General features: G+C 36.1%; 1 protein-coding gene across 2 annotated transcripts in view; it reads left to right on the top strand.

Moving 5' to 3' along the window:
- KCNN2 (potassium calcium-activated channel subfamily N member 2) overlaps positions 1-24518 on the top strand; it is a 383473-nt gene that overhangs the window by 62685 nt on the left and 296270 nt on the right. Inside the window, exon 2 of one of the 2 annotated variants that reach the window (XM_074328595.1) lies at positions 22685-22801. The exons of the other annotated variant lie outside the window; for it this stretch is intronic. The gene's annotated coding sequence lies outside the window, so the exon portion shown is untranslated. The remainder of the gene's footprint in view (positions 1-22684; positions 22802-24518) is intronic. 2 annotated transcript variants of the gene reach the window in all.

Genomic DNA, 24518 nt, shown 5'->3' with positions numbered 1-24518 from the left:
TCTATTCTTCACTTCCTAACTTGGAATTTTCTCTCTTCCCTGGCAGAATATATCTTAAAGTACTTTTCAAGAGAAAATATGGATGGTTTTTCTTCTGTGTACTTTGCTTATCTGAGAACTTTGTGTGGTTTTCATATATGAATAAGAGATTTGATATATAGGAAATTTTGAGTAAAACCGTTTTTTTTCCTGAGGACTCTGTAAATTTGCCATTGTTTTCTGGCATTATGTGTTGCACAGAAGAGGTCTGAAACTGGCCTGGCTTCCTCTCCAATTCATCCCCACTTCACTTTTAAAATTTGAAAAACAAAGGAAAACACTCATAAACACACACACACACACACACCACAGAAAGTAAAACATATCTATAATTCATGCATCATTTTTTGGAACCCCCCCAGAGGTTATTATAGAGAATAAATAGGTATTACAGTAACAATAAATAATATTTATATATAATATGTTATACAGTAACATACATATTATGGAGGTTAAATAATATAGTATTTACTTTTTATGAAATTTTCCCTATGCTTATACAGCCATATCTACATATTCATATATACACTTGTGTTTATTTTTCAAAAATCAGAAGTTGCTCTACATATTGATCAACTAGTTGCTATTTTTTTTTTTTTTTTTTAAGCCAGAGGACCTCCATGGCTGCATTTTTCTTAACTTTTATTTATTTAAGTGTGTTTTTCCAGGACACATCAGCTCCAAGTCAAGTAGCTGTTTCAATCTAGTTGTGGAGGGCGCAGCTCACAGTGGCCCATATGGGGATCAAACTGGTAACCTTGGTGTTAAGAGCACCAGGCTCTAACCAACTGAGCTAACCAGCTGCCCCCTCACTTAATTGCTTTTTAAAAAATGTAACGCTATATCATAAACTTTGTTTCAGATCATTTCATTTACCTGTTTTGTAGAATATCCATAATTAAATGAAAAGGAAATCAAGATACTCCTTTTCATTTCAAGATACTGCTTTCCAACTATATATCTAGATGAGGCCAGATTTTTTTTTTTTTAACCAAGCAATATTTTTCAACAGGTTAAATGCAGAAACATATAGGAAAATACAGTTGTTTCCTATTATACCCAGCATTAAAGACGTTTGTAAAACATGTAAAACAATGCCACTCTTCTTAACTTTTTGTTTTATGAAAACAATTATTTTTTGTATAAGTATGTTATTTATTCTCACCTAAAATGGCCTTCTTATTGTAAAATTAATTGCACATTTAAAAATATTTTTTATTTTCACGTTTCTACATAGATAAAGCCCACACAGACAGGCTTTCTTGGGATCCTTAATAATTTTTAAAATTGTAGAGAGATCCTGAGACTAAAATTTGAAGAACTGGTGGCATGCAGAATAAGACTTATTTTCAAGTAGCCAAACCACAGCTACTCAGTAAACCCTTATGGGAGTGGAGTGTAAGACCTGTATTGCCTGTGTCTACATGGCCAGCTCCTAGGCCCTAGCTAAGCGCAGTGATACCCTCTAGGGCTCTTACTGACTTAAGGGCTTTTTCACATTGATTTCCACACCCTATATCCACATGTCCTTTCTGACCGGTTTGCCTCAGAAGGATACTTCAGTATAAACGTAATGTCCAGACGTGAAATAATTAATCCCTAAAAGATTCTGTGAGGAATGTGATTGAAATATTTAAGTCACCATCTACACAAACGCACTTAGAATTTTACCACCTCAATTTTAGATAGAAATTCTTACTTTGATAACAACAAGCAAATTTACTCCAGTAAGAACAAAATTACAGAGAGAATTCAAATTCTTTAAATTGACATTGGCTTATGAACATTTTAGAATTAGAGTTTGTTTGCTTTTTTCTGTACTACACTTATTAATGGCTATTAAAAATAGTACTAAAATGTGTTTATTGATTTCTACCGACTAGTCTACTGAAAAATATTACTGTCATCATCATTAGTTTTGAAAACCAAATATCCAAATGAGAAATTTTCAGGTGTAAAATAATCTAAGTTCCATTTGAGTAGAGTGGAGAAAAAAACAGATTTTTCTTTCTCTCTCTTTCTGGCAATAGCTATCACAGGGCTTAAAGGATCTTGGAGTTAATCCTGCCACTCATTTTTACATTTTGGAAACTGAGTTAAAGAAAAATTAAACGGCCACAGGTTAAGGATAAAACTCGGGTACCATCCACTCCCCTACTTTAATCCAATGTGTTGTCATTATACCATTCTGCCGTTCCGCTTCCCCTTCCTCCAACTGTGTGGAACAGTAAAGGAAGTTGTGATGAGAAGACTAGGAAAAGTCAGTGATACTTTTGGAGTTGCTTATCTGCTCTTGCTCTCCATCACAGTTTCAGCTGCATCAAAGAACACATAAAAAAGAGAGATGTATTGAAAAAAAATAATTGGTCAGTTCGAAAAACAGTCCAATCAAATTGAGCACATGATAATGTATGGACACCCTCCCCGGGCCAAATAAAAAGCTGATCGGAAGTTTTTTCCTTTTCAGCTGGTGATAATGTTGTCCTAGAGTCACCGCCTCAGCTCCTGCTAACACAGAACTTCGAGTTCTGTGAAATAAGGTGGAAGGATGTATTTCTAATGAATGCGTTTGGCTTTGGAATTGGTGGGACTGTCTAGAAAAATAAAATCTCTGTATGGTGCTACAGGGAATATGCTCTCTCTTTATACTATTTCTTAATTAAAATGTGAAATGAAAATACTAATGTTTGTGTTAAATGAAATGTTAATGCTGTACCTTTAAGATAAGAATGAGGATATTAAATTGTTCTTGTTCTCAGAGCAATAAGATGGTGACAGATAAATTATATTGTGTTTTTACTCATGTGGAGCTAATCCCTATTTTTCAGCTTATTCGTGTCTTCTTAAATACAGAAAAGGATATTAAAACCAGAAATCCAAAGCTCGGATGTTATAGAGGAAAATTAATGCTTTGAAATAGGAATGAAAATGTCTCAATTATTGTTCTCATTACCGTTTTGTTTCTGCTACATTAATTTAGGGTCACATTGCTATAGGGGAAATGTCACTTGTTTTTTAAGTCATGTTTTAGGATTCAAAAAGTTCATGAAAAAAATTTGGACAGCAAATTTTCATTTCAGCACAATGAACACTTAAAAGTTATTTTATCTACACTTCACACTTCTCTTGAAAGTCTTTCTTTGGTAATTTTCCCAATTTGCAAAAAATCCCCAAACAGTTTTTTAAAAAGATCTTCTCATCAAAAATTATGTGTAGGGAAATTATTCGCAGACGTAAATGTTCTATTGTTCTAGTGAGTACCTACACAATAGGCGTATTGGAAGGGTGATTTATTTGACTGTGACCTAGGCCATAGTGTTTCATTGCACTCATTCATGTGGCACATCTGTATTGGAGCCTATTCTGTGGTTGGCTTTGTGCTCAGAGCTGGGATTATCATGATGATAAGAACAAATTGGTTCGCACTCTGCATATGAGAGCACAGTGTGGTGAGAAGAGAAATACGTGACAGCTTGAGGGATCTGAGGTGGTATCGCTCAGGAAGAAACATTTGATCAGAGATCTGAAGGATGAGTAGGAGTTACCCACACGAAGAGGAGAGGACACGTGTTACTGGAAGAGAGAACAGCATGTATAAAAGATGTGTGATGGGAGGGAGTGTGGCTAATAAGAGGAACTGAAAGAAGATCAATGTGTCTAAGGTGTGGAGAGCTCAAGGAGAGAGACGGTGTTTCCCCGAAAATAAGACCGAGTTTTATATGATCTTTTGCTCCAAAAGACACATTAAGACTTATGTTCAGGGGATGTCATCCTGAAAAGTCATGCTAGGGCTTATTTTCCAGTTAGGTCTTATTTTGGGGGAAACAATAGTTAGGATAAGGCAAAACGTATAAGGATGATATGGTAATCCAAAAGGGAGGGTGTTGGCCTGAATGAGGCTGGTGATATTAGGAATGAAGAGAAATAAACAGACTAGAGTTGAATCAGTATTAACAAGATGAGAGTTTGGAAGTGAGAAGGCATGAGTCAAGAATAAAACACAGGCTAGGCAGCCAGATGGCTAAATGGTATGTCATTCCCTGAAATTGAAAACCTTGGGAGTTTGAGACACCTATGAGATGCCAGTAGGCAGCTGGATGCATGAGTCAGAAACTCAGGATCTACCCAATCAGGTCTGGAAATACAGATTTGACAGTCAATAGCATTTAGATGGTGTGGCAGATACATTCCACTTTCCCCTTCAGATGCATTTCTCCCCTTTTTCAGTCTTGTTCTCACTCCAGGGGGCTGACTTCTATGGATTAATGAATAGATCTCCTTGCCCTCTGACTTCAGATTAGATTCTGCCAAGAACTGTGAAGAGCCTGAGGTTTTATCCTACTTTTAAACAAATGCGTTAGATCATCCCAGAAGCTAACAGAAGGCTTGAGGGATTCCTGGTCAGAGGCAAAGAACTGTATGACTTACAACAATAGAAGTAGCTATAGTATCAGCATTTTCTTGTGTCTCTTCCCCAAACTCTCATGTCCCACAGAAGGTCAGGGGACACCTGCACAGGACTAGAACCTTGAGTTTAAGGAAACTGAATGTTTTATAATGGGCAGCAAACATACCTGCCCTTGGCTCTGGGGAGGAACACTATCTTTATCTTCCAAGACTGTATGCTATACCAACATCCTTGAAAAGATATGGTTTAGAACAAAGACAGTCAGTAGTTTTGCTCTCAAGATGTACAGAAATGTGAAAAACCCATGGAGGATTTCTCCCAGCAATCCCCAGAAGCAACCAATGGGAGGAGTGAGGAGAGTGAGGTTAAATGCATCTACTTCCCTTCCTTGGAGATTGCTTAGCTCTGGTCATGTCCCTCAATAGAAGGTCACTGTTTCTCTCAGGGTGACCTTCTCTACACAACCCTCTCAAAGTCCCAGTGATCACATGCTCTTCTAGTCCTTTTGGGTCCAGGGATGGTAATACTTCATCCTTGGCCCTAGACCCAGGTTACTGCACTGTTAGATAAAGTTCCTTCATATCCTGTCTACTTTGTAAATACCTTCTTTTTAGATAAACCCTCCATGATTTGCCCCAATTTGAGTGTACCATCTGTTTCCTGTTAGAATCCTGAATTATACCCAGTTCACCGAGGCATGGGAGTAGATGAGATAGGAGACAGTGAAAGTGAGAAGACAAAAGAACAAAGGGAAGACCCTGAGCAATACCAATATTATGGGATGTGCAGGGAAATAGAAGCCCATAAAGGAGATTTCAGTGACCACAAAAATGTGGCTTTCAGATTTTGTAATATAGCCTTCCTCTTGGGAGGTTTGGTTAAAGCTATTCTAGGGTTCTGGCTAGATGGGAAGGTGTGTAGTGACTTGTGGGTGGCATTAGAGGACGAAGACTGACACCTCTGGATTGATTTTGTCACCTATCCTATGACCTCAGAAATCTGATTTTACTAGCATACTGCAAGTACCTCTGTTTCCAAAAATGACGATTTTCTTATTGTCAGTGAGAAATATTACATTCGAGGCAAATGTATAAATCACCATTGTCTACTTGTAGGCATGTTTCTGGGTCACTAAAAATTGCTTTGTTGGGTTGCATGTTAAGTAAAATGTTTACTCAGCCAGGCGGCTCTGAAAGCATCATCCGTTTCTACTTCTCTGGCTCTCATTTAAGCATCATGTCTATACCACCTGTTCTTATTGTCAGAGTTTCTTTGGATATAGTACTATGATTGATCATATTTTAGCTGCATTCTTACTTCCACACATCTGGCAATAGAAATCTTTTGCGTTAGGGCATATTTTTGCCCATTACGCTCATGTCCATTTGTGTGGGTTTCATTGTTTACTGCTCCACTCGCCTCTCCCCTTCAACCTGTGCATTAGGGAGTTTGTTTCCACTTGCCCTCTGTGGTGGTCTTGGTGAGCATCTCCTTGTAACACGGTGAGGCAGGACGTGTGTCCTCTCATACACACAGGTTAGCATGGCTAAGGGGTACCTATGTGGAGAGCATAGGTGGGGAGGTCTACGAAGTGCTTTACAAAACACTAAACATAGGGAAGTTGTCAGGAAATTGTTGTTCTTAATGCAATGGTCAGAAGACGTGGTATCATTCTGCTGCTGGGATACTAACTAGAAGTTCACAATTTTGCTCTGCTTCATTTTTAGTATGCTTTACCGCAAGCATGATGCAGAATATGAGAGCAGAGGCATTTCATTATTCAAGGTGGGGGGAGGTCTGTTTTATTTCAGAATGAGTCAATTACTCATTTTCAGTGAATTGCACTGTGTCTCACAGGAAGGATTACAAAAGCATTCAGAAGGCTACATGAGCATTACTCTCCTGAGAGATGTAACACAATAAATCCAACTTGCAGATACAACATATTTAGAACAAATTAGTGGACCCAGAATTAGTATTAGTCAGGAAATCTGTTTTTAACATGCATCATTGGGATGAATCCAAAATTAAGATAAGAAGCACTTATACAATGCGATAGTAAGAACTAATGCAACGTTTAACTGGATTAAGACCATTTATTTTTACCTCAGTCATAAATAATTTAAATTTATCTTTCCATTTTAACATTAACACTAAGTACCACAGTCATTCCCATCAAAAAATTATTGATGAACTAAACTGACTACATCCTTTCCTTGTGGATACTGATATGGGTAATCAGGACTATTGAACACTAAATTTATTTTGGACAGTCTGTTGAGGTGACATGTGAATGGAATGGAGATAGGAAGTAGCAACCTTAGAAAATTACCCAATTAAAGTTATCCTAAAATATTAGTGTCTCTAAGAAAAATAAAACACACCACATTCTCGGGGCCAGGATGTGAAAATTCAAACTGGAATTATGTGACTGGAATTGAGTTCTTGAGATTGTGGGTACATATCTGAGATTTACACATTTAAATGTAATAATACAAGGAGCCTATAAATTGTAGAATAATTTAGCCTCCTTTTTTATTAAGCACAAGCTGTATAGCCAATTATAAAACTGCAATTAAATAAAGCATCTGATAAAGACTTTATATACCAAGAATTATTTTGGTCCTGTCTAATACTATGAATAATTAACACTCATTTAGTGTTTATTATATATCAGGCATTGTTTTTAAGTGTTTTATATATAATAATCAACTCAATGTTCCTAATGAGCCCATGAGGAAGGTACTGTTATCCTATTTTACAGATGAGAAAACTGAAGCACAGAAAGTATACCATGTTTAAGGTTACAAAGAAAGTATGTGGTGAAAGTCAGATACAAACCCAGCTAGTCTGGCTTCAGGCTCTGTGCTCTTACCCACTCTTCTGTGTCTAGTAATTTATTAATCCTTGATTAATTTTTTTCTTCTTACCCAATATAATTCTGTGATTCAAACACTCTTGACCAATATCCTTAAATATTTCTCCTCTGTCTTCTGCATCTGGCAAACCCTCATGCCTGTTGAGCCCAACTCTGCTTCCTTGGTGTTCACTCCATGGCAACTAAGAACTGCTGGAGAATGGCACACGGGAGAGCAGATGATTCTATATATTAGATACCGCCAGCCTCTGGTGGCTCTTTCATACTTCCTGGCAGTATTTCTGTAATCAACACACTATGTATAATAATGTTCCCAAATGTTCTGTAGCCAATTGTGTTTTCCCAAAGAAGGACACAACAATATCCGCATCCCCTTCGCTAGTATAATAATGTGACTTTGCTGTTCCTTCCATCGCAGAGGTAAGGTCTATGTTACCTCTCTTTGGATGTAGGCAGGCCATGTTATTAAAGAAGTGGTTTTCAAGTAGGTCATAAAAGGTGGTACAGTTTCCACCTGGTTCTCTGGGATGCTTTCTTCTGGCCTAGAATCAGGTACTGTGTTGTGAGGAAGCCCAAATAGCTTTCTTGAAAGCCTCCAGAACACACGGAGATGTTCCAGCCAGTCAGCTGACATTCTCACCCACAGCCAGTGTCAGTCTCCGGGCGTGAGGGAGGGAAACTTCAGGGGCTTTCAGGTCCCAATCATTCAGTTACTTCCAGCCTTCGTGTCTTCTCAGCTGAGATTCTAGACATTGTTAAGTGAAAATAAACCTTCTCTACTGTGCCCTCTCCAAATTCTTGACACGCAATTCTGAAGGACAATGAAATGGTTATTATTTTGCCACTATGTTTGATTTTTTTTAATACAGAAATAGTAACTGAAATGCTTTCTATTGTTTTTTAAATACCCTTCTTCCCCCACCCCACCCCCAGCAGGTAACCTTGCCATCTACTTCAGAACAAATAGAAGTGATCAGTTGAGAATGCTGCCTTATTTTCAAATAACAAATATACAAATATCCCTTTATATACATTCATTCTCTTTTCTCCTGTTACAGAAGAGTAGTTCCTTCTACTTAAAGCTAATAACCTCTGCTTGTTGTTTGTAATCCACCCCGGCCCGCCAATAAATTAATGATAATAACTATTATCTCTTCTAGTATATTTTAAACACCTTCTCTTTGAACTGGACCTATCTCATTTAAAAAAAGAAATTGAGGTATAACTGGAGTACAATAAACTGCACATATTGAAAATGCACAAGTTGACTGGTTTAAACTTATGCATTCATCTGAGAAACCACCACCACAATCAAAATCATGAATATTTAACCCTAAAAGTTTCCTCATGCCTATTTGCAATCCATCCCGTGCTCCACAAGCAACCACTGACCTTCTTTCTGTTACTATAAATTAGTTTTTCTGTTATAGAAGTTTATATAAATGGAATTGTGTAATCTGTATGTATTCTTTTGCTTGAGTTCTTCCACTTAGTATAGTGATTTTTGAGATTTAGTCATGCTGTTGCAAGTATCAATTGTTTGTAACTTTGTATTACTGACTATTATGCCATTGTATAGCTATTTTCTGATTTATATTCACTTGTTGATGGACTTTGGGTTATTTCCAGTTTTAGATATATACATAATCTTGATAGTATTATAGATGCTACATACACACACACACACACACACACACACAATTTCCACACATACATGAGTCTGATTATCAGTTCTCTATTCAGTTTCAAGGGCCTATTTCTCTGTGCCAATACCATGTTTTCTTTAGTAAAGCCTTCTGAAATGGCAAGTCCCCTCTGCTTAAGCATTTGCTTCAAAATAGTCTTAGACTATTTTTGTCTAACAACACTTCTCTATCCTGTCAAAATGTAAACCTCTGGTTGATTGAGCATTTCTTCTAATTACTAAGACAGTTTCATCTTTGCCAAATCATAATCCTTAGTTTCTCAGGCTAATATTTTTCGTGAGGAATAGGTATTGGTTATGTCAGCTTCTTCCTGTTAGCTTCCCTTTCAGTAAACTTTATTGAGAGCAACGTAGAAATATTTATGGTTTTTATTTACATTTTCTCTGTATTTTATTCTGTGGATAGGAATGTTTCATTGGCTAAACTCTATTCTCAGCTTCGATGGATGGCGTAGTGATGTGTTGTGGTCTTCTATGGAGTATGTAACAAAGACCAGTCCACATTCTTACACTTGCTAAAATTATGGCAAATGCTAATTAAAGTGAGGTTTTAATGGTGTTAATTCTTGATGTAATTCTTGGGTGCCAGTGCACCCAAGAATTCTGACCTTACACCACTACCTCCTCTCTCTCTCTATATATATTTTCTCCCTTGGAAATCTTATTGAGAATGAGGCTGCTCCCGTTTGACATTGATTATATATATGATATTGATTATATATATATTATATATTATGTATATTATATATATCACTTTATATATATATAAAATCAATGTCAAATGGGAGCGTCCTCATTGGAACTCAGGGCCTTTGGTTGGGAGACAAGGATAATCCAGAGGCTAGGAGTAGGGACTCTTCACCTTTTTCAGACAAAACTCTAAGTCCACAAGGAAAGCTAAGAGTCAGAGTGAGAGAGTATATTAAAAATAATGCTGAATTTCCCATTTGGGAAAAGGCATTCTGACTGTGAAGGATAAAGCAGAGGGATGTGGGAGAAATGAATGTATGTGCTGCGAGGATTAGCTCTTAGATCTCTTGTCTCCTCTGTCGCTTGGGTACAAGATAGAAAGACCATCAGAAAACTATTATCATGTGCTTTATCTCCTACTGCACTCTGATCTCTGCTGCTTGCCACCTGGCCCAGTAAGCGTCCAGTCTGACCAATCAGTGTCATATTTACCCTTCCTTGAGAAATGACGTGGAAAGAGATGTGGAAACATGGACTTAGATGTTCTCCTTTCCCATGTTCTGGGGACAATTGGGCTAAGTTTACAGGAGCTTACTATAGAACCCAGATTACAGATGTTCTTTCTTACAAACCCACAACTTAATATGTCAAAGAAGATAAGGATCGATAAAATTGTTTGAGATAAGACAATAATTTTGATCAGTGTGAAACAACAATATAGTTTAGGCTGCCTTCTTTTGAATCTACACCTTACCTTCATGACTTGAATTATTTCTAGATCAGTTAGATGCATACTTTTCTGCTATGGAGAATAGAAAGATAATTATTCTTCTTTCCTGCTTAGTACATTATATTGTCACTTATTATTCTTCTTTCCTGCTTAGTACATTATATTGTCACTTATTATTTAGGAGGAGCCACCTAAATAGAAAATTGATTGTTATTCAATAATTGTCAAAACTTTGGCTTGAGGCCAACCAAACTAATCCAAAAGCACCGCTTTTGGCAGTTATTCTTCATCACTTAATCAATTTATATGCAACATTCTAGCAGAGCAGGTCCAATCATTCAATTAATTACCTGGCAATACATTTTATAACTAACTGATCTTGAAGGATTCACCAAGAAGCTACTTTGCATAAAATGAGATCTTCTGTAGGTTTTATTGAAAAATGTATTAAGGCAGTAGGAGGATAATGTTAATAACCATATGGAAATTTTTCTATGGTAAAATCATTTTAGCCATGCTCTGTGGTGTTCAATTCTGAGCCTCGTTCATCTGTATGCTAGAGCAGACCAGAACTTTCTTTCGAAGGACAAATTTATCCCTGGCTGTAGATGCTATGTGTCATAGCTTTTCATGAAATTGGAGTGGCTACTTTTTCCTGCCCAGGTCTGTATCCGTTTTCATAAGAAGATGTCAAACATTTCCCACTTTCTATGGCTCTTCCCTCAATTGATAATATTAAATGTTTGTATCTAATGTCTTATCAGAGACTACAAACTCAAAATCTGTCTCCCATTATTTTCTAGAACTCTAGTTATAAATATTTCTTTTGATGTCCAAAATTGTATTCTTAAACTCAGACCTTTAGAAACCATCTTGCTTGAACCGCATCAGTGTCTTCTTTATGAAAATCCACAAAAAATTTATTTCGCCATGATCTCAAATTATTCTTTCCCTGAAAATTAATTTGGTTACATCATATGGGTATGTGAGCATATTTTACTTTTTGCTTTGGCCTACTGGGAAGCTCAAATTCGTATTTGTTACTCAGCTTTAACAAATAAGACCTTGTTGTCTAGCTTTCAGGTACTAATTCTTACTTTTTCCACTGCCCTATTTTTTCATTTTTCCTTAATATTCTTATATGCATCAATGACTACGTCTAAAAGTATAACAGCAAAAGCCATTTTTCGGAAGGAGATAGCCACTCCAGTAGCTTTGTCCTTATCTGGGAGGCCACATCACACCAGATATTAAAAAATAATACCAACTACAACATAAAAACCTTTCACATTTCCCCTACCTATGACACATACCCTACAGGGAAAATGCCCTTGAGTGGGAGCAGAAAATTGACACTTCAGTTTTTTTCTCATTGACTTGCAAAATATCAGTATTGTTCCTTGACTAAAATAGTTTGGAAAATCATTGAAGGATTTCAAAGAGATTTACAAATTATTCAACGAATAAGTTCTTCAAAGAGCACCATACAATTTTCCTTTCACCTCTCCTGCTCCTTGGGGGTAGAATACAAATCTACCATATACATTTAGGTTTTTATTACTTTCCTCATTGCATTTTGGGGGATACATTGTTACCTTCTTATAGACTTCCCACTCTACATTTATAACTTATCTAAAATTCTGGAATTCCAGAGTTTTGCTCCTCTTAAATACTTTTTTGGCAGCCATGTTCTCCTCATTTTCATATTTTTCCCCTGATGCCCAACTCTAATTATGAATCAATACCTTGGTGACTACTCACTAATGATTTTGCACAGTGATTATAAATGTACTCTTTGACCTATAGAAGGTCATTTTATGGCTGCTTGGCCATGTCTTTGAATTAATGTAACCTGAAACTGAACAGAATTGTGGAGGAGAAAAAACCTTACCAGTATAATAATTCCAATGTGCAGGGTGTAGAGTATTGGGACCTCTAGTCATGGTGTAAAGTTTTAAAGATGAAAAGTGTAGAATCTGGTCTGGGCCTTGGGAACTTAGGAAATTTTCTGGATCTGAAGATGCTACTCCATTCCAAGCCTGACCAAGGGAGGGAAACTTTTGCAGAGACTTTGTAGAAGCCCTTGGAGGTGACCATAATGGCCTCTGCACAACCCTCACTTCATCCCAACATAACACTTCACACCTTAAAGTGAACTACCAGAACCATTAATTCAACATATGTGTATTTAGAACCTATTATGGGCAAAGCATCGTGCAAAGCACTTAATAAATATTGACAAAGGAGATAGGACAGATGCTTCCTTGCCAGTGTTCCTATTTTTGAAATTTTAAGACTTACCGTGTTACCCTTTAAGTTAAGTCTTCACCCATTCTAGCCTTCTTATCTCTTACCAACATATTTGAATTCTGAATTCTGCTAATAATTAATATCTATGCATAAAAGCCATAAGTTGCCCAGATTTTTATAGAATAGAGAGAGTAGGGATATTCAAGGTTCTTAAGAATTAGAGAGTGACCCTGGCCTTCTGGAGGTTAGGAGAAATATAATGCATGGGAAAGTTATACTATTACATAATGGAAGTTTTCACCCATATAGATGGGTGATTCATACACAGCACCATATATATATATATATATGTATCATATTATATATGTGGTGTGTGCATCTCTGTATATGTGTATAAAAGTTTTTTACTTAGTTATTTTACTTCAATGTACATTAAGATGTTTCTATATTGGTATATACAACTTTAACTTGGTCCTTTACTTGTCTGTTTCAACAGCTTTTCCAGTTTATAACATTGTCTACTTAAACATTCTTGTATTGATTATCATTGAAATTACTTTCATTTTTTTCCTGTTGCAAACATTGCTGCAATTAAAAACATATAAGTCCTCTTAGTGAGCATGTGCAAGAACATCTCTAGGACTTATAGGTAGACTCAAAAGATTGAAGACCCATCTATATATACTCTATTTTGAATGAAGTTCTTCAGATTTTTGCACTGACTGGTCTCTGAAATTATAACATGGTGATTTTCAGGAACTAGTATTTATAATAATATGCCAGAAATTCAAAAGGAAAACTTTGAAGAATTCTAAAGGAAACATTGTCTCCTTCCCAGAAGAGAGATTTTCAGTTAATTTTCTTTGTGGTACATTAAAATATTAACACTTCACCTTATGTGGATTGATGAGTGATCAAAATGTTATAGAATATTATTTTATTCCTTTTCCATCAGTGACCATGCCTAAAAGTACCAAATCAAAAAATGTCTAAGTAAACCATCAATGTTACTGGCAATGATATTGTAAATTCAATAAGAATATAGTTGTGAAATAGTCTTTTCTTAAATTCTTCTGAAATGTCTCTATGACAAAGTATTGTAAGGAAAGAGCCCTTGTGTAGGTAGAATATAGGTGTTTTTCACAATCAAGTTTTAAATGGGTGCCTTTTTAATGAAATATTTCCTGAAACCCAAATGTGATTCTTAATCTTTAAGTGATTCAAAATTAAGGACAATTAAAATAAAAGTCTTGAAGAGAAAATGAATTTGGAAAACCCGGAGAGCGCTGGCAAATATTATGCCCCAATATAACCTATAGTGTTTGTCATAGCTTCACCAGATAGGTGAACTCTGTTGGAAACTTTGTCCTACCTTAGAAAACAACACACAAAATGTTTCTGAAGAATTGCTTCCTGAAATAAGTTTATTTTGTAGCTTTGCAATGATGCGAATAGACTCACAACAGATGTGTAATGGCTGCCCTATAGAGCTTAGAATAGTCTAGACAAGACCACTTAAAGCGTATAGATTACAGGAATTGTTCTCTCCATTGTCTCATTTTAACTTTGTAAAGCATAGGTTTTCTAGTATTGTATACTTTACTTCTGAACTGCCTTTGCCTGAAATGGAAGATCCTCTGTCCTACAAGACTGGAATAATTTATTCTGTATTGCATGCGCTTTGATGTATATTTCAAAGATTTCAGCTGCAGTCAGGCATTCTGTGTTTGCTCAGATGCAAAGGAAAACCTCTGGCATGCCCTTGAAGATGAATTTGTCTATTTCCCTTCACAATGAGACAGCATTTCATGAAATTTAATTCCTGATTAGTTCCAAAAGGTCTGCTTCCTCTGGTCATGAATTAATATACAGTATTTCATCTGTGGGATGGGTTTGGATGCCCTAAAAACTGCCAAACGTCAAATAAATGACCTGGATTCTCTGTTCAAGGCAAGACAGGAAATGGAAAGTTATCATCTGAGCCCTCTGTGTATGAAATCAAAGCCTCCTCAATGGGCTGTGTGTGTGAGTCTTGCTGTATCCTCATGTCAGGAAGTAATTACAATCCTCAGCTCCCTCTAACACTGCTTCACTTTTAACATCTAAAGCTATTTACTGCTGGGGGCTTTTCTTTTTTTTCTCAGCATGTGATATCCACTTGGGCATGTTTGGAGAGAGGCAGCTATAAGCTGTGGGTTTAGATACGCTTTTCTAGAAAGACTGGAATGATTAATATTGTCTTGTTAACAATTGTTTTCTCTTTAGGCTAGGATTATGGGGGAATTCTTTAGTATTCTTCAAACACATGAGGAAAATGTTATACCCTGCTACTTATATGTATCACAAAGTTTCTCACTGAGGTGTGGAGGTCTGTTGCTGAGTAGAAACAACTTCTATAGATCTTGAGTCTCTGCCACATTAAGTTGAACACTTCTAGACAGAGACTTTTGTTGCCTCTCAAAAATGATATGCTCATGAATCTCTGAACAGATTCTTATAAAGTCAGGTGTATGTATCAAAAATGAATAAGATTTACAATTGGATATGGTGGGACTTGCATAGCTTTTGAAAGGGTGAGGATTTTGTTGGTGTGCTCAAAGAGAAAAGCCTGGTAGGATTCTTTTTACCAGGAAAACCCAGGTAAAAAATAGTTACAATTCTGCAGATGAAATAATTCATCAACTCCAATAGTGAGTGATGAAAGGAGACATAATGTATAGGTGTACTAAGGACACATTTTCCAGAGGAACAATAGATACCCTCAAATTCATGTAGTAAGTGACCAAAAATGAAATTCAATCTATAAAATAGTATTTCATCTATTTTGAGGGTTAACATAGCCCATCAAATAGTGGCAATTGTATTTTAGTTGAATTGCTATATGATTTGCCATTTTTGTTAAAATTACTGTGAAAAATGAAAAGAATTTGCTGTTCTTAATGTTCTACATCAATTCTGAAATGAAGCACGAGTTATATTACCTGAAAACAGAGTGAATTTCAAAGATAATTGCTATACTATTATTCCTGAGGCTAATGTAATGTTCTCATCCACATTTTTTATTGGGGAGAATTACATTGTATCTGTACTTGTCTTCCCCCTTGTTTTTGCCTGATAATTCCTCAACTGCCTTTGCTTTGCTAATGTAGACCAGTGTTTCTCAACCTTAACACTATTAATATTTGAGCTGGATAATTCTTTGCTGTTGGGCTTGTCATGGGCAATCTTTGGGAGCATCCATGGCCCCTAACCACAGATGCCAGTAGCACCTTTCCCCTAGCCATGGCAACCAAACATGTCATGAGATATTGCCGAATGTCCCCTAAGAAGAAAAATTGCATCTGGTGGAGAACCACTGCAGACAAAGAAATAATACCATTTCCAGTTCCAATTATCTTGTATTCAATTCCTTAAATCCTTGTTCATTTGGAAATAATTTGTCATTCATCCATGTCAAAGAAAATTATGAAATAAACATTGCACCTGCTTTTGCCAGAGCTTAAAAGATGTTGTAAGGTTCCACATGTAAGTTTACTTTATAAAACATTTTACACATGGGCCAGACCTCCTCAAATATGTTACATGTGAAATATCTTGAAGAAAACATTACACAAATGCCTAAGAAAAATGGAATTAGTTTTGATGATGCATTTATAATAAGACAATGCTACTATTACTATTCAAGGCTATTAGGCATTAGTCATCATTCTCATTTAAATATAAAATTAACACATGTCAAAGATTTTTTTCATTCAACACGTTAGTTAATGAGAGAACCAATTATATGCTAAACTGGTCCAAAGAGCACTGGAGAAGCCAGGTATTCATAGGCAATAGAATAAATGAATCGTAGATATAGAACTAGTTGATGCTGTCTAAGGACAGTAAATAATAACTTTTGGGGATTTATTTTCCACCAAACAGAAACGATTTGCAACTCTACGAAATAGAAGTCTACAAATTAACACCAAACTTTACTAATTCTTGGACTTTTAATCAATGTTCTTAATAGTGTTTAAACTTCTATTCATAGACAGGGATTTTTATCTTTTCTAAGTTAAATCCCTCCACCTCCAGAAGATCTGTCTCCCTCCCGCGTACATCCTCCTCTTCTCCATTCTTCTTTCTTCTTCCTTCAGGGGGAAACTTTTTGTAATCATCATATCTCTCTACCCACCTCTGAAAAGCTCACTGAGTAAGTGGTGTATGATCACTGCATGTGTTTCCACACCTTAAAACCAGGCATTTAATATCATTGAATTATTGAATCCCAGATATAAAATGTTAGATAATAACAATAATACTACTTTGTATATCACACTTCATACAAGAAAATGAATATGGGTTAATAATAATATGTGAAATAATTGTATAACATTGTTGGGGACCTAAGGTAAAATTTGGTATGTTGGTTAGTTTATATGGAATATACCATATAAAATGTTAAAATAATTCCTAAAAAATAGACATTTAATAAATATTAATTATTAGAGCACTTTTTCATGGAGTGCTTTAATTAAAATTGTGCTAACCCTATGAAGACCTAGAATTATTTCCCAAGTTAAAATAGGGTGATCAATCAAGACAGAACTATCCTAGTGTTCTTTTTTTTATATTTTTATTTAAAATATTTTTTTCTCAAAGAAAAGAGGACAGACAGGAAAAGGAAAAGAATAATTCTGATCAGTTAGACATTGGGTTAAATAAAAACCTTTTAAAATCTTACAGATTTGAGATCTTTGTAAAACGGCATGTTATGACCCAAGTGCTGAAACCTGTCCATTTTAGATAAGCCTGCCTTAAACTTAGCCTGCAGTTGCAGTTTTAATGCGTGGCATTGTTTCTTATTCAGTCATGAAAGGCAGTAAACCTAACCTTAAATGTGACTCCTTTGGTATTCTTCCTATTCACTACCCATCCCCATCCGCAAAGGAAGAAAATGGAAGTAATAACCACACAAAAATAAATCAGTAAAACGTTTCTTACATTTTTGTTAGCACTTCAATAAGAAATATACAGATGTCTTAATGTGTGTCTTTTGACTTCTACAGAGGCTCAACTTTTCTCCTAACTTAATAATTATAATAAGTAGGTGGAAAGAGGCCAAATAACAGTTCCATAAACTATTGGCCATCTGGCAGTTGCTTTCCACTTTGGAAGGATTTGCTTCATCTGGTGGTGGAATATGCGTATGTCCATCTGAAGATAAATAAATTTACACACAGCACGGCTATATAATGATGTTACATTTCAGGAGAAATGATATATGGTCAAATTTGTTAAAGATACTTTCGGTGGAAGGAAGATGATTTTCAAAACTGTTAGACGATATCAGAAATTCTAGATGAGAAATTCCAGATCCGATCACCTCTTCCCTCTCCAAAGCCTGATCTCTGTGTTTTCCTTCTGCAATAGGAACCTCTGAGATGCATAACCTTCCCACTTCAATTCATTTACTTTTTTAGTGGGGCTCCTCTTGGTTTTATGTAACACTATTCTTTTGATATTGTTAAGTGCTTCCTTTGAACAATATCAAGAATATAGCAGTTAATTACCCATTGCATTTTATCTCTAAAATTTAGATTAGTCATGGAGTTAGGATTTTATTTGTCATTTTGTTAAGGAGGTCACATTGGGTGACTGTATTAAATTTAGGTTGTACTTTGATGTTCTAGGTTGACGTATTTTCTAAGTTAAGACCAGAAGTGCTTGGCAAATGAATTATCTTTTCTGTTTCTTTTCCGTGACCTTCTATCTTCTCTAATTCTGGTAATAGTTTAAGAGAGAGTATGGAAATGGTTTAGCCCTTGGAGACTGAATGCAGAGACATTAGCCTCTATAGGCTTGTTGTGATCCCTCCAAGAGAGAATTCATCGGGTTGAAACTTAGACTTCAGGAACTGTATTAATTATCCATTGCTATGTAACAAATTGTCCCCAAATGTAATGATTTAAAACATTAAACATTATTTCACGGTTTCTAGGGTTAGAAATCTGGGTGTCGCTTAACCAGATAGTTTTGGCTCAGGTTCTCTCATGAGGTTTTAGTGAAGCTGTTGGTTGCGGCTGCAGTTCCCAAGGCTCAACTGGAGCAGGAGAGTCGGTGCAAACTCACTCCTTTTGGATGTTGGCATAGAGTTCCTTGCTGGTGGAGGCCGGAGGCTTTGGTTGCTTGACACGTATGCTCCTTCACAGGGCCAATAGCACTTTGGGAGGTTGCTTCCCCTAGCGTGATACAAGAGAAAGGGAGGAGAGAAGACACTGCCCAAGACGGGAGCCACAGTCTTTATAACCTACAAGAAGTGACATAGCATCACATCTGTCATATGATATTAGTCACACAGACTGTCCCTTGTACAGTGTAAAATAGGACCACACAAGGACTTCTCTTGGCACCAAAAATACTATAGCTCTTATTTATTAGAGGCCTAGTAAGTGCTTTACTGAAATTACCTCCCCCCTTCCTCCCCACGATGTTTTCAAGGAGAGAATATTATCTCCATTTAGAAAATAGAGCCTGAAAGTAGATGAATAAGTAGCTTAAAGTCACAGAGCCAAAAAGTCGGTAAACAGCCCATGCTCTTTTCACTCTACTGTATTTTCTTTACCTTGGGAATCTGCCCTGTCCATTTTTAGACAGTGTGTAAACCTCTAAAAGAAAATGTCAAACATTTTCCCCTAAAGCTTTCCTTGGTTCATTTCTACTTCCCTAGGCACAATCACCACTTCTATAGCAATACTAGCTACCCATTTCCTCAGAGTAGAGCATTTAATTAAAATAAGCCTCAGTCATATAATAGTTTTTAAAATTTTCATTTTATTAAACACATTTTAACAATCAAATACCACAGCCTCACACTGTGATAGAGATTGTGCAAAGAAATAGAAAATGTGAATTTTACCTTCGAGGAGTTCAAAATATATATAGAGAAAAGCACAAGAAACGGTTACATCCATTCATATTTGTTCATTTTATTAATCCAAGCCCCCCACTTTGCTTTAAACTATTAAATGTATTTTTGAAATAATTGAAAGTGACTTCTGTAGGTCAAAGCATATTGACCATGTGTCTTTTGCCTAAAGTGCCCAGATGGGTACACTCTGTGGACAAACATAATGAAATGAAATAGAATGTAAATTAAATGTTGAATAAGAAATGGCAAAATTGTTTGAGTTGACAAGTCCATAACTCTTGTGCTGCTATTTCAACCTCCCAAATTCACATGGACATTTGTTTTGCCCTTTGAGTGTCAGTATGATCTTCACAAAGAAATATAGTCAGTTACTCCTACCAGGTCTCATTTTGTACAGGATTGGAAACTTTACTATAGTTAAGATTTATTCTGTTCCCTATTGTCACAATTACAGCTGGCAATACACTTCAGACAGTATTTATAATTCTGACAGTATATTCCTCCTTCAATCCCTTACTTCTGTCTTTATGGCTAACCCTGTATACACATCGAATGGGGGTGCTTTGTATTTAAATAAGTACATGTGTTATTTGAATAACAATATTAAAAGAAAGGAAAATCACTCTTCTCATTCTAGTTTTTTTTTTTTTAAATAAAAGCTGAGTTCCATGTTAAAAATACTGTTTATAAGCTACTACTGTATTAATATCAATGGATAACTTGGAATTATTCATATGCATATATAAGACTCCATCAAAGCTTGAAAAGACAAATCAATGCAGAAAACTGAGCAGTACTTGCATCTGAATCCATCTTTATGAATAATGAGTCCTGAAGAAAATATTATTAGGGCTTTGGACTAGGAGAAAGACCAGGTTTGAAGTTTTCTCGCCTTTCAGAATCTTCACGGGAAAGTTCTCTGGCATTTGTGCTGGTCCCACACTTCTAAGGTTGATGCCTCACAGTTGTTTTAAAATGTCTCTCTGGGTTTGGTGCTTTTCTTTGCCAGCTGCACATACACCCAGGTGTGAAAGAGTTAATTTGTTGTATAAAATAAATTTTATTCACTTTTCTTTATAAAAGTCTTCAGAACTCATTAAACGGTTTGTGATAGTAGAAAATTAACATAAATTATTTATAAACATATGAAATGTGCAACTGAAAGCTTTGCACTCTTAAAAGCCTGTGAAGGTGACAGCAGGATTGGTTTGTATTTGGGCAGAGGCCACCTGGACGTATACTAACATTTGTGTATTGTAATGCACAAATCTTAGCTGCATAATTTTGATAAATGAATTCACCTTATTTATTTTCTTTTTTTTTTAATTTATTTTTTAAATTTTTTGGGGTGACAATTGTTAGTAAAATTACATAGATTTCAGGTGTACAATTCTGTATTACATCATCTATGAATCCCATTGTGTGTTCACCACCCAGAGTCAGTTCTCCTTCCATCACCATATATTTGATCCCCCTTACCCTCATCTCCCACTCCCCACCCCCCTTACCCTCTGGTAACCACTAAACTATTGTCTGTGTGTATGAGTTTCTGTTTCTCATTTGTTTGTCTTGTTCTTTTGTTGTTTTTGGTTTATATACCACATATCAGTGGGTTTTCTTAATGGCATCTTTAGATGAGAAAATTTTAACGCGATGAAAGATCATTTGTTTTTTTTTCTTTTATGATTACTACTTTCTGTGTCTTAACTAACAAATCTTTGCCTACTCCTAGTTCAAGGTGATATTCTATTGTTTTATCTAAAGGCTTTATAATTTTAGTTTTCTCATGTAAATCCTTCATCCATCATGAATTAATATTTTTATATGGTATAACGTAGGGATCAAGATTCATTTTTTTATATGTACATCCAGTTTTTCCTGCATCTTTTGTTGAAAGGATTTTGCTTTGGAACTTTGTTGAGACTCGACTTACTGTGTAAATCTGCATCTATTTCTGTACTCTCCTATTTATGACTTATTATGTGAATACTGGACTTCCGGCATATAAATCCTCTAGCTTTTTTTTTTTTTTTTTTTTTAGGGTTATTTGTGTGCTCACCACCCAAAGTCTAGTCTCTTTGTGTTACCTTTTATTTGACTCCCTTTCACATCTTCTACCTTCCTTCCCTTCCCTCTGGTAGCCACCATACTGTTGTCTGTGTCTATTTGTCTTGTTTGGCTTGTTCATTTGTTGCTTTCAGCTTTATATCTACATACTCGTATGAGTGAAATCATATGATTCTTGTCCTTTTTTTGTCTGACTTATTTCACTTAGCATGATACTCGCAATATCCATCTATGTTGTCGCCATTGGCAATATTTCATCCTTTTATGGCTGAGCAATATCCCATTGTATATATGTACCACATCTTCTTTATCCAATCATCTATCGAATGACTCTTCAGTTGTTTCAAAGTCTTGACTATTGCGAATAATGCAGCAATGAACATGAGGGTGCATATATCTTTACAGATAAATGTTTTCAAATGTTGGGGGTAGATACCCAGAAGAGGGATTGAGTAATATGGCAGCTCTATTCTCAACTTTTTGAGGGACCTCTACACTGTTTTCCATACAGGCTACACTACTTTATATTCCTACTAGCAGTGTACTAGGGTTCTCTTTTCTCCATATCTTGTCTTGTTATTTCTTATCTTATTGGTAATAGCTGTTCTAACAGGTGTGAGGTGGTATCATGTTGTGATTTTGATTTGCATTTCTCTTATAGGTAGTGAAGTTGAGCATGTTTTCATATATCTGTGGCCCTCTGTGTGTCTTCTTGAAAGGTGCTTTTGAAAAGCAGTCACTCCATAGGACATTTAACTAGTCAGAGGTGTTGTTTTCAAAAAGTTTAGGGCTGTCAACACCCAAAGGAGTTGAGGAGCTCTGCCCCCAGGCTTCTTCCAGGCTAGAACCCCCTGATCTCCCAATGTAAGATTTTGGGGCAGAGAATGGAGAAGTATAATTGGCCTAGAGTGGCTGACAGAGTATTCCTTGACTCCTGAAATAAATGGAGATCAGAGGTTTGCTCAGGCTTTACATGAACTATGCAATTCCTCTTCTACAACCAGGTTGATTATCCCTTCCTAGGACCTTGGAACTGTGTGTGGAAAGAAGCTGAGGAGCAGTGAGACGTTTCAGACCAGGCATAGGATCAGGAAAACATCCTGATGCTTGACCCTCAAGAGGTACTTTAATTACTTTTGTCAACTGCGATTGCTGTAAGGAAAGGCCTCAATGGCTGATTATGGGTGACGGTGGGACAGAGAGCATCACCACAGCCAAATGGAGGAGAGTCGTACTTTTTGCTCGCTTCTGTAGAGGAATGTTATTGTCGGAGGCAATCCACAGAGTAACACTTTTGCTGATATTTTTTTATTTCATTTCTACCCTGTCTTAGGCTACTTTAAAAAGAGACTAAAACAATGAGATGAAGATTTGCAAGTGTGAGTTGTGGACTGCTCTTTGGAGCAGCACTTTTAAAGGGAGCACTAATCTGAGATGGTCTTTTTAGAGTTGTCTCTAAAAAGCAAGGTGTGATGGGTTTTGTATTCCATCAGCAATCAGTCCTTGAATGTAGCCTCGTGTGTGTGTGTGTGTGTGTGTGTGTGTGTGTGTGTGTGGAGAGGGGGTGTAACCTTAGTCTTGGCAGGGCTCTCAGCCTCAGCCAGTTTCCACTGGACTCAGCTGTGAGTTGTCAGCAGCCAGCTCCCTCCCCCCTGCTTCCCCCCCTCACCCCCCAGCTGAGGAAATGAGTGGCTTGGTCCTGAAGCAAGACTCTGGCTTGTGTACCACAACATCCTCTACACATGTCAAAACTACCTAACTGTATTTTTAGGGTCTTTAGGGTAGAGTATTACAGAAGTAACTGTCAGACATTGTATATATTCTTTTAACAAAGGAAATTTTTAAAAACAGCACCACAATACCATTATAAAACTTTTAAAAGGATTAGCAATAATGCTTTAATATCAACTGAGACTGTCCATGTTGAAATTTCCCCAGTAATCTCAAAAGTCTCATTTTAAAATTAATTTGTTTAAATTAGGATCCAAAGATAGAAGAGTTACATGGCTCAAATAAACTCTGACATTCAATGATTTCAAGTCAACTAAAGATGACCATAATTCTGGGAAGTTCTGTCTACAACTCATTTTAACCATTGCAGGTCATAATTATTGGGATAGGATCTCTTCTTTATCATTATTTTAATTGCCTTTTAATATAGGTACCCAGCTTCAATTTAATTTCCGTTTCAGCTCCTTCTGCTGACTAAAGTGTCAAACACAGTGCCCTGCAAAGTAAATGTTTGACCTATAACTTCTAATGTTGCATCTATTGCTTAAAGTATTTTGCCAACCTAATGCTTTACCTTTTTCTCAATAGAAGTAGGCCCTCTTTGTATATAGAAATTACAAGACTTAACTTTGATGGAAATAATCTCGAGAGATTACCGTTTCATTTTCCTGTTTGAAATTGGTTTCTAAACTACTCCCATCCCTTGCATTCCTTTGATCAAAGTAATTGTATATTCCTAAAATACTATGATTGTTGTCCTCTAAGAAGGCCATTGGGTTATTATCTAGCATCATTCTATATTTTATACTCTGCCACATTATTGACAGAATTTGTGGAAACCAAATGGCTGGATATGGGCCACTGAGGTTTAAGTGGAGAAAATCAAATATGTGAACAGGACTGAAAATTGAAATTAATATCTATGCATTCTGAAAACTGACATCTCTTAATAATTAATGTCACTCCAAATGATTTGAAGAAAAAAAAATTATACTAGGAGATAGAAGGTTTCTTAAAAATTTATCAAATTCATCACTATTCCTTCTATGTTAGCTAAGTCTTTTAACCACATTTTCGCCAATATTTTCTTTAAAAATCTTGAATCAT

The sequence above is a fragment of the Rhinolophus sinicus genome, linkage group LG03 (genome assembly GCF_036562045.2).
Source record: "Rhinolophus sinicus isolate RSC01 linkage group LG03, ASM3656204v1, whole genome shotgun sequence".
Taxonomy (NCBI): domain Eukaryota; kingdom Metazoa; phylum Chordata; class Mammalia; order Chiroptera; family Rhinolophidae; genus Rhinolophus; species Rhinolophus sinicus.
Note: the sequence above shows the minus strand (reverse complement) of the source record. Positions and strands in the feature narration are given on the sequence as shown.